The sequence below is a fragment of the Microcaecilia unicolor genome, chromosome 2 (assembly GCF_901765095.1).
Source record: "Microcaecilia unicolor chromosome 2, aMicUni1.1, whole genome shotgun sequence".
Classification (NCBI taxonomy): Eukaryota; Metazoa; Chordata; class Amphibia; order Gymnophiona; family Siphonopidae; genus Microcaecilia; species Microcaecilia unicolor.
The window spans coordinates 576,678,443-576,693,963 of NC_044032.1; positions in this window are offsets into that span (position 1 = coordinate 576,678,443).

Genomic DNA, 15,521 nt, shown 5'->3' on the forward strand with positions numbered 1-15,521 from the left:
TTTATATCCCACATTAAACACAAATTAGGTTGAAACATGGGAGCATTTAATTTTTTTTCCTGCGCTTAGATCAAAAGAAAAGATGGCATGTGTGAACTGGCTCCTTTTGTTTTGTGGATTGCAGTGCAGGTATTGAATAATGAGGGCAGAGCAACATTCATGCAGAAATCCAGAGTCAATAAAGGGCCCTTTTACAAAGCCGCGTAGGCGCCTACGTGCACCCAATGTGCATCAATTTCGAATTACCACCCAGCTACCATGTGTCCTGGGCGGTAATTTCATATTTTATGCACGACCACTACGCGCGCCGGAAAATATATTTTATTTTCCGGCACGAGGGCAGTAACCAGCTTTGTACTAGAGAGCTGCACGGGGACAGAAATTCAACCCATCCCCGCTGGAATCTAACCCGTCCCCATCTGTCCCTGTAGGGAATTTAACCCGTCCCCGAGGCCACAGGATCCCCGCAGAACTGCTTCCGTCCCTGCAGGAATCCTGTGAACCCCGTTCCCGTGGAAGTCTCTACTTTGTACGCACATTGACGATTATCATCCGGATGGTGGTAAGATCTCAGACCCAAAATGGACACGCGCCAATTTTCATTTTGCCGCAAGTCCATTTTCAGCCAAAAAAGACATTTTTTACAGGTGTACTGAAAAATGGATTTGCGCACGTTCAAAACACGTGCCTACACTAGCACAGGCCATTTTTCAGCACACCTTAGTAAACGGAACCCTAACCTGTTTATAATCGAACGAGAAAAACGCCCAAGTTCCGACCTAAATCGGGAGATGGACGTTTATCTCACAAAAACGAATAACGCGGTATAATCGAAAGCCGAACTTGGACGTTTTCAACTGCACTCCATCGCGGGAAGCCTACAAAGTTGACGGGGGCGTGTCGGGGGCGTGGTGAAGGCGGGACTGAGGCATGGTTATCACCTGAACAGAGATGGGCGCCTTTCGCCGATAATGGAAAAAAAGTATGCGTTTGTAGCTAGAATTTAGGGCACTTTTCCTGGACCCTGTTTTCACGAATAAGGCCCAAAAAAGTGCCCTAAATGACCAGATTACCACCAGAGGGAATCGGGGATGACCTCCCCTGACTCCCCCAGTGGTCACTAACCCCCTCCCACCACAAAAATGATGTTTCACAACTTTTTATTTTTCACCTTCAAATGTCATACCCACCTCCCTGGCAGCAGTATGCAGGTCTCTGGAGCAGTTGTTAGGGGGTGCAGTGGACTTCAGGCAGGTGGACCCAGGCCCATCCCCCCCCCTGCCTGTTACAATTGTGCTGCTTAATGCTTAGTCGTCCAACCCCCCCAAACCCACTGTACCCACATGTAGGTGCCCCCCTTCACCCCTTAGGGCTATAGTAATGGTGTAGACTTGTGGGAAGTAGGTTTTGAGGGGGATTTGGGGGGCTCAACACACAAGGGAAGGGTGCTATGCACCTGGGAGCTCTTTTAACTTTTTTTTTTTTTTTTTGTAAAAGTGCCCCCTAGGGTGCCCGGTTGGTGTCCTGGCATGTGAGGGGGACCAGTGCACTACGAATCCTGGCCCCTCCCACGAACAAATGCCTTGGATTTATTCGTTTTTGAGCTGGGCGCTTTCATTTTCCCTTATCGCTGAAAAACAAAAATGCCCCAGCTCACAAATTGTTCAATAAAACATGGACGCCTATTTTTTTCGAAAATACGGTTCGGTCCGCCCCTTCACGGACCCGTTCTCGGAGATAAACGCCCATGGAGATAGACGTTTTCGTTCGATTATGCCCCTCTAAATGTGCCAACATTGCCCAGTTCAGCACACTATTAGCAGCAAGTTCATACATAATTATGTTCAATGGAAAATAAATCTGTTGGCTCAGGCTGCTTGCTATGCAAATATTCCATCACTGTTTATTATTGCTACCAAGTATTACATATTAAGGCATTTGCTTTAAACTTTGTCTGAATTTGTCTATCCAGGTCTTACATGCACATGGTTTTGCTTTTTAAACTCAAAGGTGAATCCTAAGAGCGGTGGAACAATTAGGTATAAACTGTGTTGTTTACGACTTTATTTATTTTGGACTGCTTTGGGTTTTGCTGATCTGTACATCTGCAGTCAGAAATTTTGGAAGATGGAAATGAGAAGAAAAAAATTAAGTTTTGGATGTAATCTGTAGAAGTTGTTGTTTACTTTTGCAATGTGCATGGATGCCTGTTCTGGTGTATGCAGGGCCGGCCCTAGGGTTTCTAGCGCCCTCCTGCAGTCTATTAGTCGGCGCCCCTACCCATCCAGGGGCGAGATCACTATGGCTCCGCCCCCACAGTGGACACACCCCTTTTACCAGCCATGGCATCATTGAAAATATTACACCAGTATAGAAGAAAAATAACTTAGCACACAGACCAGGAATTAGGAGAACAGACAGTCTTGCCAACTCTGAAAAACAATGTGTTATCAAAATTTCAGAATCTAACAAACAGATCCCTATTCAGACACTTGGCCTTGCAGTCACACATGTAGAACAGAAATAGCCCCTCTTCAAATTCTTCAAAAATTAACCTGAAATCCTAAGAAGTTAGACTCTACATGCAGCACAATAGCCTTCCCATCCAGCACAGTTTAGGATCTAGCTAGGGCAGACTTAATCAGCATAAACTAACATATTCTACAATCTGAGTTGGACAGACTAACAGGAGTTACTGAAGTGGGAATGAGAGATAGGAGATTGGTGATGGTTAGGAATTGAAAGCAGGCATCTAGCCCTCCTGTCCTGTGAGTTGCTGTGTTGGGGGGGGGGGGGGGGGTGGAAAAGGGTGGGCCAGATGCAGCACTAAACAGCAGTCTCTGACAAAACAAGGGTCCAGGCTCTGCTGTGCTGTCTCAGAGCCTTCTCTGGGCTAGATTCCAGCTCCTGGTTTCACTCTCAATCCCAATGTGTTGAAGGGGTGGCTGCAGATAATACTATGCTGCTGCTTAGCTCCTGAGCTCAGCCAGGCATAGTGAGTGCCTGTGCTGGAGCCTCCTCAGGCTTTCCTTCTTGCCCTGAAGCCGCTTGTCACCGGGGGGGGGGGGGGGGGGCAGGGGGCAGAGGTTAGCTGAGCTCCCACAAGTTATTTGGGAGCCAGATTCAGTTGGAGCAGTGACATCCTCTGACAAACACAAGGAGGATATTTCTCTGCTTGGCAGGGGGGAGGGGACGGGACGCTTTGGAGCCAGACTGAGATGAGCTGCAGAGATTAGATACTGAAAAACAAAAGCCGCAGCAGAGCTTGCTTGCTTGCAAAGCGGCGCCCATGAAGGCAGGCGCCCTCCTGCAGTGCTTACCCTGCTTACCGGGTTGGACCGGCCCTGGGTGTATGCATGTAATAATGAGAAATGGTGTATGATGTGTGCCTGTTCTGGTGTATGCATGTAAAAATGAAAAAGGAAACGAAGTGAAACTGGACCTGGCTCACCCATACTGGAAGAATCATAACACTTAACCCCCCCCTCCCCAAGAGAACACATCTCATTTCTTCAATCTATGCCTTTGAACTTTTATACTATTTCCATTAGTAACTGTAAGCCACATTGAACCTACCACTAGGAAGAAAATGTGGGGTACAAATGCAACTTTTAATACAAGAGGCCGAATAGATTCCAAGGAGTTCTGGTCCAGGATGTATGACAACGATTGGTCAGCAAATACGGATTCTACACTCTTCCTTTCTGAATGGGACACAAGATGCAACAGTGTATTAGATGATTTAGCTCCTTTAAAAATTAGAACATCTAAAAGACTTAATACAACACCTTGGTTTAATGAAGAACTAAAAAAACTAAAGACGTTAACCAGGAAAATGGAACACAAATGGAAAAAAGGAAAAAATGAACAATCACTCAAAGACTGGAAACTAGCTCTCAGAAAATATAAATACACAGCTAGACAGGCACGGAAGTCCTACTATAAATCTAAAATAGGACATGATTATACAGATCTAAGGAAGCTATTCCAGGTTGTCAATAATCTTTTTGATACTAACTCTATTACTTCAACAAGCACAGACATCCCATCAGCTGAAACACTGGCCAAATACTTCAATGAAAACATTTTAAAATTACGCAATTCACTCCCTCATAAGAGCCTAGATACGGAACATTTCTTCAGTATACTTGAGTCTACCTCCGGAGACCATCCAGCGGATCGCATTTGGTTGCATTTTGCTCCCCTCTCCACTGAGTCAGTCACCCAAGCGATCTCCAAATTCTCCAATTCTTTTTGCAAACTGGACACCTGCCCTAATTACCTACTCAAGTCTGCCCCTTCCCGGTACATTCAAGACCTTACCTCACATCTAAATTTCCTGCTTCAACAAGGTCTCTTCCCTAAGGACTATGGGAACATCCTTCTTACGCCTATACCTAAGGACACCAAGAAAAAGACCAATGATATTACAAATTATCGTCCTGTCACCTCTATATCATTGTTAATTAAATTGATGGAAAGCATGGTGACTAAACAACTTATGGAATATTTGGACAAATTTTCCATTCTACATGACTCACAATCCGATTTCCGATCCCTTTATAGTACTGAAACTGTATTGGTTACCCTTATGGCCAAATTTAAGCAACTAATTGCCGGTGGCAAAAGTATACTACTCCTACAATTTGATATGTCCAGTGCATTTGACATGGTCAACCATGACATCCTAATACATCTTCTTGATTATTTTGGGATTGGTGGGAATGTACTTAGTTGGATTAAAGGTCTTCTTTCATATGGATCTTACAGGGTGAAATCAAATTCAATTATCTCATCTTCTTGGAAAGCAGTTTGCAGAGTCCCTCAGGGCTCGCCACTTTCACCAACACTTTTCAACACAATGATGATTCCATTGGCTAACTCACTTTCTAAAATAGGCTTAAATCTGTTTATTTATGCTGATGATGTTACAATCTATATTCCATTCAGACAAGACTTGACTGAAATCACCAATTTAATCAGCTCAGGCCTGAGTACAATGGACGCATGGGCTAATTCATTTCAATTAAAACTTAACTCTGAGAAGACTCATTGCCTTATCCTATCCTCTCAGCATTACAAGTTTAAACCTACAACTTTAAGTATCTCCAACTATTCTCTCCCCATTTCGGAACGCTTAAAACTACTTGGCGTCATAATTGATCGGAACCTGACCGTGGAAACTCAGGCAAATTGTACCACAAAGAAATGTTTTATTCTATGTGGAAACTTAAACGTATTAAACCTTTCTTCCCCAGAGATGTTTTCTGCAAATTAATATAATCAATGGTATTGAGCCATTTAGACTATTGCAACGGTATCTATGCAGGATGCAGAGAACAGATAATCAAGAAACTTCAGACTGCCCAGAATACAGCAATGAGACTGATTTTTGGCAAATCTAAATTCGAATCAGCCAAACCCCTTCATGAAAAACTGCACTGGCTCTCCATTAAAGAACGCATTGCCTTTAAGGTCTGCACCTTGATTCACAGGATAATTTACGGTGAAGTTCCTGGATACATGCTAAATCTAATCGACCTACCATCCAGAAACAGTTCCAGTTTTTCCTGTTCTTACTTAAATTTACATTATCCAAACTGCAACAGTCTTAAATACAAGTCTACCTACGCATCCAGCTTCTCCTTCATAGGAGCACAGTTATGGAATGCACTACCTAAATTCATAAAAACAACTCAGAATCATCTAAATTTCAGGAAATTACTGAAGACCACCCTGTTCAAGAAGGCTTACGTTCCTGACTCAACCTAATTTTACCTCTTCTTCTGTTACAGCAAAATCCATAGACCCTTTTCATTTTTATTCACCCTTATTACATCTGCTGTTTTATATGATACCTTTATGTTCATCATTTTACATTGTATATAATGTTTAATTGTACAATTCTGAGCTGTAGTTTTCCCTACGGTCTTGTGCAAGGCACATTGAGCCTGCTTCTGGTGGGAAATTGTGGGGTATAAATGTGTTAAATAAATAAATAAGTAAGTATTGCATACCATGTAAAATGAGTTTATCTTGTTGGGCAGACTAGATGGACCGTACTCAGTGGCGTAGCCAGAAAGCAATTTTTGGGTGGGCCAACAGGTCAGATGGGTGGGCACCAGGGTTGCCAACTTTTTTGAAATTGAAAAACGTGCCACCTGATACCCCACCCCATGCTCCAGCTCAACCCCACTCCCAATAACTTTAATAACGGTAGCAGTGCAGGCTTCAGGGGGAAGTACAAGAGATTGCACTCTTCCGCCTCCATTAAGCCTCGGTTCCCTAACACACATACTTAGCCTGTATAGCGAGACCAAACACTTTTCAACATATCTTTCCAGTTACACGCTATAGAAATGATCCCAGAAAATATAGTCTAGTATTAAAGGCAAATAAATTCTGCATCCACAGAACCCCCTGTCCCTCCCCCAATGGGTACAGAGCAGAGTTAGGACATTTCCCCATAAAACTCACCTTAATCTCAACAGCCACCATATAGTAAATAAAACAATCTTTAAAACAAAATGTCACTCATAACCTAGTGCAAATCTACAATGGCAGCACTAACTTCCAAAAGAAGGATCCTACCTATGAAAAAGGCATTGCCCTACATATTACAGTGGGGCCGTAAAATATCAATACATCTATTGGGAAAACTAAACAAACCAAACTTACTATAGAAGGCTACATAGAAAATTCATGCTAACAGAATACCTCAATCACACACACAGAATAAAAATGCCAAATGTAGAATAATTGACTAAAAAGTATAAACATAAATATAACCAAAACCCCAAAAAGCCAGACCTTGCATGTAATACAATACTAGAGATACAGAAAGAAATGCATTTCCTTCTGTGCAAAATATAAACATAGTATGTGCCAGGGATGGTGTTGGAGTGCAACTAGAGCAAATGCTCTTGGTCCCCTGGCCAGAGAGAGCCACAAGCATGATAGAAGCTGAAGGCAGTGCAGTCTGGTGATGGGCTTTGGGGTTCCCTCCCAAATTTATGGCCTGGGCTCCAGCCATGTCTAACACCACCTCTGGCAAGATGTACATTCCAAATATGACATATTCTAATCACAAAATTGAAAAAAAATTATTTTTTCTACCTTTTGATGTCTGGCTATTTTATTTTTCAAATCAGCTTGGTTCTAGTCTCTGGTTTCTGCTTTCTTCTGTCTTAATTCACTTACCAGGGTCTCCTGTCTATTTGTCATTTCTTCTCTCTCCATGTCCACCATCCATCTCCCATCTCGGTGTCCCTATAGTTCCTTGTCCAGTATCTCCACTATGTTCAAATTCCTGCATCCATCACCACCCTTCTATCCCCTACCCCTGTGTCCAGCATCACCCCTTGTGTCCCTATGCCCTCACATGCCCAGTATCTCCCCTTTGAGTTCCTGTTGTCCCCTATGTCTAGTATCTCTCCCCTGTGACCATATACCCCTCCCTCCCAGTGTCCATCATAGCCCCTCTATTCCCATATTCCCCCCTCTCTGTCAGGCATTACCCTTCTGTGTTCATATGTCATTCCAATACAGCATCTCACATCTGTTTCTGTATCTCCCCTTTCTTCCTCACTCACACCAATGCCTCTCTCTCCTCTCCGATCCCACCTATCCAGCTACTCTGCTTCTCTCTTCCAGCTTTTGGCTCTTTCTCCCACTGTGGGTTAAACAATTTGTCTCCCTCTTCCTTCATCCCCTTGATCCGTCATCTCTCTCCCTTCCCTCTAATCTCTCCTCCTGGTACAGCACCTCTCTCCCTTCCCTCAAGCCTCCCCTGCAGGCCTTCCCTCCAGCCTCTAGCCCCCCCTCCCCACAGTCCAGCACCTCTCTCCCTTCCTTCCAGCTCCCCTTGCAGGTCTAACAACTCTCTTCCTTTTCTCCAGCAACCCAGCCTCTCTCCCTTGCAGGTCCTACTACTACTACTATTTAGCATTTCTATAGCGCTACAAGGCGTACGCAGCGCTGCACAAACATAGAAGAAAGACAGTCCCTGCTCAAAGAGCTTACAATCTAATAGACAAAAAATAAATAAAGTAAGCAAATCAAATCAATTAATGTGAACGGGAAGGAAGAGAGGAGGGTAGGTGGAGGCGAGTGGTTACAAGTGGTTACGAGTTAAAAGCAATGTTAAAGAGGTGGGCTTTCAGTCTAGATTTAAAGGTGGCCAAGGATGGGGCAAGACGTAGGGGCTCAGGAAGTTTATTCCAGGCGTAGGGTGCAGCGAGACAGAAGGCGCGAAGTCTGGAGTTGGCAGTAGTGGAGAAGGGAACAGATAAGAAAGATTTATCCATGGAGCGGAGTGCACGGGAAGGGGTGTAGGGAAGGACGAGTGTGGAGAGATACTGGGGAGCAGCAGAGTGAGTACATTTATAGGTTAGTAGAAGAAGTTTGAATAGGATGCGAAAACGGATAGGGAGCCAGTGAAGGGTCTTGAGGAGAGGGGTAGTGTGAGTAAAGCGACCCTGGCGGAAGATGAGACGGGCAGCAGAGTTTTGAACCGACTGGAGAGGGGAGAGGTGACTAAGTGGGAGGCCAGCAAGAAGCAGATTGCAGTAGTCTAAACGAGAGGTGACAAGGGTGTGGATGAGGGTTTTGGTAGAGTGCTCGGAAAGAAAGGGGCGGATTTTACGGATGTTGTAAAGAAAGAAACGACAGGTCTTGGCAATCTGCTGGATATGAGCAGAGAAGGAGAGAGAAGAGTCAAAGATGACCCCAAGGTTTTGAGCTGAGGAGACAGGGAGAATGAGAGAGCCATCAACAGAAATAGAAAATGGGGGGAGCGGGGAGGTGGGTTTGGGGGGGGAAATGAGAAGCTCGTTTTTGGTCATATTTAATTTCAGGTGGCGTTGAGACATCCAGACAGCAATGTCAGACAAGCACGCTGAAACTTTGGTTTGGATGCAAGGTGAGATATCAGGGGTAGAAAGGTAGATTTGGGAGTCATCAGCATAGAGATGGTAGGAAAAGCCATGGGATGAGATTAATGAACCTCTCATCCTTCCCTCCATCGTCCTCCCCCCTTTCAGGTCCAGCACCTCTCTCCCTTGCCTTTTCCCCTTGCCTCCAGCCAGCCAGCCAGCCACCTCCCCCCCATTGCAGGTCCAGAACCTCCCTTCCTTCCAGCTTGCCACCACCCCCCTTTGCAGATCCAAAACTCTCTCCCTTCCCTTCAGCCAGCAACCTCTCCCCTTGCAGGTTCCAAACCTGGCTCCCTTCCTTCTAGCCAGCGAGCCCTCCCCCTTGCAGGTCCCAAACCTCTCTCCCTTCCCTCCAGCCAGTTAGCCATCTCCCCCCTTTTGCAGGTCCAGAATCTCTCTCCCTTTTCTCCAGCCAACTCCCCCCCTTTGAAGGTCCAGAACCTCTCTCCCATCCCTTCCCTATGGCCTCAAGCCCCCCCCCCCCCCCCCCACGCAGGTGAAGCCACTGTCTCCCAACCTGTTCCTCTCCCACCCTGCAGGTACAGCCACTCACTCCGTTTTCCTCCCTCACTATCGCTTCGCTGCTTCTAGCTTAAATTAAGGGCACCGGCTGACAGTAATTCACAGATGAAGACCTGCTCCAGAGCCTTCCCTCCGCCACGATCCGCTCTCTTCAGCGTAACTTCCTGTTTCCGAGAGGGCAGATCGTGGTGGAGGGAAGGCTCCGGAGTGCTCAGCGAATCACTGCAGGCCGTGCCCTTAATTTAAACTAGACGCTTTACGGCAGGGGTGAGGGAGGGGAAAGAAGATTCATCTCAGCCACAGAGGGAAGGCTCTGGAGTGGTTCTCTGAAACGCCGCCGGTCGGCGCCCTTAAACTAGATGCTTTGCGTTGGGGGTGAGGGAGGGAAAAGAAGACAGCCACAACTGAAGTTGCGATTGCGATCCATTATTTTTGGGTGGGCCTTGGGTGGAAATGGGTGGGCCCGGGCCCATCCGTGGCTACGCCCCTGCCGTACAGGTCTTTATCTGCCATCATTGACTGTGTTGGTATGTTACTGTGTTCCATGCATACTGTACTACTAGCTGTCCTTGGCGCAGACGTTGTTTGCATGTTTCCAGTATGTTGCCTTGATTAGTGGACAAGGTCTATGTGCTTCAGATTTGCTTTACTGCATCAAGCAATCAAAACTTAAGTGTTAAATTCACATTAGGCACCGTGCACTGAGCCATCAGTGCATAGCTCTAATGCACGGCTTTCTGCATGGACTCTGCCCCCACTTGCAAATGATGAACCACCTACCTAAATGAGATGAATAAAAGCCACATATTTAGGTAGGTGATTCATCATTTGCAAGTGGGGGCAGAGGTACAAAAGAGCCCAATGGTGGAATTTCACCTCCTGCTCTATCTGAAAATCTTTTTCAGTTCTGTGAGAATAACTTTTTGAGCATTTGAAAACACATCAAATAGCAATACCAATTGGATATTACACACAGGCGTATCTTTAAAAATGTAGGAGCGCCATTAACACAAACATTTGTTGGAATAACTTGAACAGAAACAAAGGGTAAGAACAGATGACTTTGCCTGTATACACAGTGGGATGTAGCCCGATATTCTTATGGTTTGTTTTATTGCTTGCAGGACTTAGCAAAAATCAGAAAGTATGGTTTGACTCCTGAGGAAGAACTGAAACGGAGATGCTGTGTTGAGCAAACTGATGCTGAACATAAAGAAAACAAAAGCTAAGTAACTGAAAATTGGTATTGTGAATATATACACAAATGTGACCAAATACCCTTAATGACGTTTAATTACATAAAATAAAAGCATAGCATAGTGATTCAAAAAAAGAAAAAATATAAAAAATGGAGGCAGGAGGTTTTTAAAGGCTGATGAAGAAGCCCGCCCGGCAGAAGCAAAGTATATTTTGCATAAGTAAACCGAGTATCTGAAGCCTTTTTTTCTTCTTTTAAGAAAGAGCTCCATGCACAGCACACCAAATCTGATCAGCCTATTGACCAGTATTGACATTAGAGTTTTCCTATAAAGTTGCAGCCACTTTAAGGAATATATATAACTCAGCAATAGGTTAATAAAATCAATGACAATAGTCAAACAGGCTGTAACACTGGTCCAAAAATAACACAAAAAGAAGCAAGTTAACAATGTAACAGCGCTGCGTAACCCTAGTAGCACTCTAGAAATTAAGTAGTAAGTAGTGTTAATTAAGTGTTAAGTAGTAGTAGTAACAAAATGGATACCTTAATCCTGGTATTACGTATTGATAAGTATAGGCAGTGTGTTTTTCTAGCAAAAAAGGTGACGGTACTCAAATGCTAGGCCAACTTTCAGGAGTGGGGGTGATCACTGAGGGACCCACCCCATAATATCCAGGCCCCCTGCAACCAGTCACAGAATCTATGACAAGGCAGAATTGTTGTGTAGAGCCTGAGTTCTATCATTAAAACTTGGGTTCCATGGGTCAATTTTAGCAGACAATGGAAAAGGTGCCGGTACTTAATTGTTACACTTGAGACAGTTGAGAATAGCCATACAAAGGAGCCCATACCCTTTCAAAAGTTTTTATCGATCTATTCTTCTCAGTTGCCACATGCTCATATTTGGTAGTTAAGCGTAATATAATATTGATGGAGCAGTATTTTTAATGTCCACTAGATGGCACTGGAGACAAGTTTGATGCAAGTAGAATTTATTTTCCTAGGTCACTTATACAGATACAGGACACAGATGTGCTGTGGATCTAAGTTGTAACAGCAATCAATTAAAAGCTGAATCATGAAGTTAAACATTTGTAGTACCTTGGAAAATCAGTGACACTTAAGGGCATCAGTCTACACCACTTTGGATGCATTTTGTTTACTGCTAAAATTCTTCAAAAATAAAAAGGCTCAAAATTCTACATTGTGTTTCTTTTTCTTTAAAATTGGATTACTATAAATATTTTACATTTTAAAAATTCATTTTGTTTTATAAGAGTGTTTGGCATTAATTTAGACGGCAGTTCTATAACTGGGTGCCTTTTATTATGCACTGTATACTACACACACTTGTTAAATAGTGCATGCTACTTAGTAATGGTGGCACATTTTTTAGTAATATTGGGGATAATTCTACATATGGGTCCTTTTACTAAGCTGTCCTAGTTGAAGTGTTAGCTACCTAGTGTGTTACACTTTCTGCATGCTAACAGGCTAATATGGAATTAATGCGGGACCACCTACCATCTCCTAAATAGAGGGCACTAACCCCCGGATTCCATATAGCATGCCTAGAGATCTGCGCTGAAATCCAGGCATATTCTATAACCAGGGACGGCCTGACCATTAGACCACCTGAGACGGGGGCCTCAGATGGCACTCTTCAGGAGCAGCATCTGATCTCCCCTTTGTGGTGTTACCCGGCAGCAGTGGCATAGCTACGTGGGGCCTGGTGGGGGGGCACGTTGTATGTGCAGGACGTCAGACTCACAGAAACAGAACGAAGCCTTCGCGGGACGAAGAGGACCTCCTCGGCTGGCAGAGATTGGGGTCCCCCGCCAGCAAAGGTAGGCTACGGTGGGAGAGGGTTGGTGGCGGGAGGGGGGTCGAGAGGGTCGTCAAAGTTGGCGTGGGGGGGGGGGTTGGCAATGTCTATAACAATGCATATAACTTAATTAGCTTACTAAGCTAATCAGTGTTTATAACAGCACTAATTGGCAATAATTAGAACTTACACACACAACTCGCTAAACGTATTCTGTAATGCAGTGCACCTAACCTCTAACACATGCAGGCAAAAGGGATATGATTATGAGTAGGGAAATGGGCGTCCTGAAATTTGCATGCATAGTTATAGAATATGGCTCAGTGTGCGCCAAATCTATGTGCTGGGATTTACACCATGTCTTCACCGGTGTAAACGGGGGCGCGTAGTTTTAGGCATTCGGATATCAACTAAGTGTATTCTATATACTGACCCTAATTCTAAGCACCACTTATAGTATATGCTTAGGTGGAAATGTTTTCCATGTGGATTTTTTAGGTGCTATACATATAGAATCTGGTCCTAATTGGTTCCACGTTAACTGGCGCATATATCATAAATTAATCTGAATATTAATGTAGGATCTGCAATAAAAAAAATATTGTGACTGACTTGGTACAATGACCCCTAAGCCCAAAACTTAATGCACTGTAATAAAACTGTCAGCAATGTCCAGTGATATGGATTCTGGTGGCCTCTTTCCTGCTCCCTCCCCTCCCCAAAGTATTGCAGCTTTACTGGGAGGAGTAGCCTAAAGGTTGCTGCAGTGAGCTGAGAACCTGGGAAGCTATTCCCACTGTGGCTACTTGTGTGTCTGGGTAAGTCACTTAACCCTCATTGCCCCAGGTACAAAACCTTGGATGGTTAGCCCTCCAAGGACAGAAAAAGTACCTACGTATAATAAATGTAAACCATTTTGGTTGAATGATTCACAGAAAGGTGGTATATGAAATCCTTGACCCTTTAGATGTTATAACTTATTAAAATACACTTTGGGAAGGGATTTTGGATTTAACTCAAATCTTTTTCAGTTGTAGCTCAAGGTGAGTTACATTCAGGTACAGTACATATTTTCTTGTTCCTGGTGGGCTTACAGTTTAAAAGGGCAGTTCTATAACTGAATGAGTGGTGATACATGTGCACTATGAACTAAGATAGTAAGTGCACTGCAAGGGAGGTATACACATGGGTATGTTTACACCTTATGGACTAGATTTTATGTATGGTGCCGAAAGAAATATGCGCTAAGTGCTATTCTATAAATGGTGCTCCAAGTTGGGCCACAGCATAAACAAGGAGGTAAAAACCCTCACGGAACCGTGAGATATAGAAAAAAAGTGAGGAGGACGAATGAGGATACCAAAAAATTGTATTTATTCATATAAAATGACCCGACATGGCCGTGTTTCGGCCCAAAGGCCTGCCTCAGGGGTCTTTAACAATCTGGAGTAGTATGATGTGAAATGGGAATGGGAGCTTGAGAGTCCTGAGGAGCACAGCACCTGAAGTATATCAGGCTTGTTCCTGGCCATCACAACAAAAAAAATTTTTTTCTGAGGAGAGGAGACCCAAGAGAGTTCCGCTATATTATATTTTCACCGTGTATGTTTCACATCATACTACTCCAGATTGTTAAAGACCCCTGAGGCAGGCCTTTGGGCTGAAACACGACCATGTTGGGTCATTTTATATGAATAAATACAATTTTTTGGTATCCTCATTCGTCCTCCTCACTTTTTTTCTATAGCTCCAAGTTGGGCACCATTTTTAGAATAGCGCTTAGCGCCAGGAGCTGCATGTAATTTTTAGGCATGAGAATTTACACCAACTGAAACCTGGTGTAAATCCTCATGCCTAAATTAGGCACGGATCAGGTGCATTCTGTAACAGTACACATAAATATTTGAAACGCCCATGCCCCTTATAGAATATGCCTAGCAAGATGTGCACATAAATTCTAATTGTTGCCAATTAGCATCAATAATTGATTATTAGCACCCAATTATCAGCTCTGCTGTCAATTAAATGGCATGTGGAAATTGGGCGCATGCCTAATTTCCCCCACACAGTATATAGAATCCAGGGGTATGTGTGTAACTTATAGAATACTATAACTTATGCGCATATCATGGAACACGTGCAGTTGGCACAAGCATTTATGTCTACCATTGATCAGGTGTAACTTTTCATGCCTACTTTTGGGCACCTCAGTGTTGACACACTAGTATTCGATAATAGCATTATGGCACACTATTATAAAATTGGTGCTCAGCATGCCTGCCATGATGTGCCCAGTTATAGACTTGCTCAAGGTCACAAGAAGCTGCAGTGGGATTTAAACCAGGCTTCCCTGGCAGTAGTACTCCTGCATGATGATAAAAACATTGTCCTTCTGCTTTAGATATTCCTGAACCAGAATGGTTGTGGTTAGGGGACTTAGGAATAGATAACAAGGCATCTCAGCATCCCCTTCTCCTTTCCTGTGAATATCTGGGCTGCAGAGAGTCCTCGTTCCCTCAGTAATGTATAAGTCAACAACTTTCTGGGTTCTGTTTCTTGCAGTTCTCTATCACTTGACAATTACGCATTTGTATGTGCCAGTCTGGTTGACTAAGCAAGGCTTCTATATATTTCTGAGTCCTATATTGCTCAGGCTTTGCTAGAAGGCTCTCTTCCTTATGTCTGAGGGGTTAGAGGTGGAATATGGACCTAAGATACAGTGATAAGGAGGGGTCTCTATTTTATAGTCAGAGTAGAGTCTCTGCTGTCACCAGAATCTCCCCGCACCCCGACACACCTGTGGGCCTTGGTGGAGAGTCAGGGTCGGGTCCGCAGTCTCTTTTGGGGGGGGGGGGGGGGGGGGGTTCCAGGACTGAGTCCTTGGTGCAGCAGGCAGCTGGCGCTGCTGCCTTTGATGCTCTGGGTTGCTTGTGGCATTGGTCCCTCCTCGCCTTATGTTCCAGGGGCCACCAGCTTCCTTAGGCATGCATGCACATGCCAGTAATTCTTTTAAAGGTCCCGCAGTGGGGAAGCAGGCTGG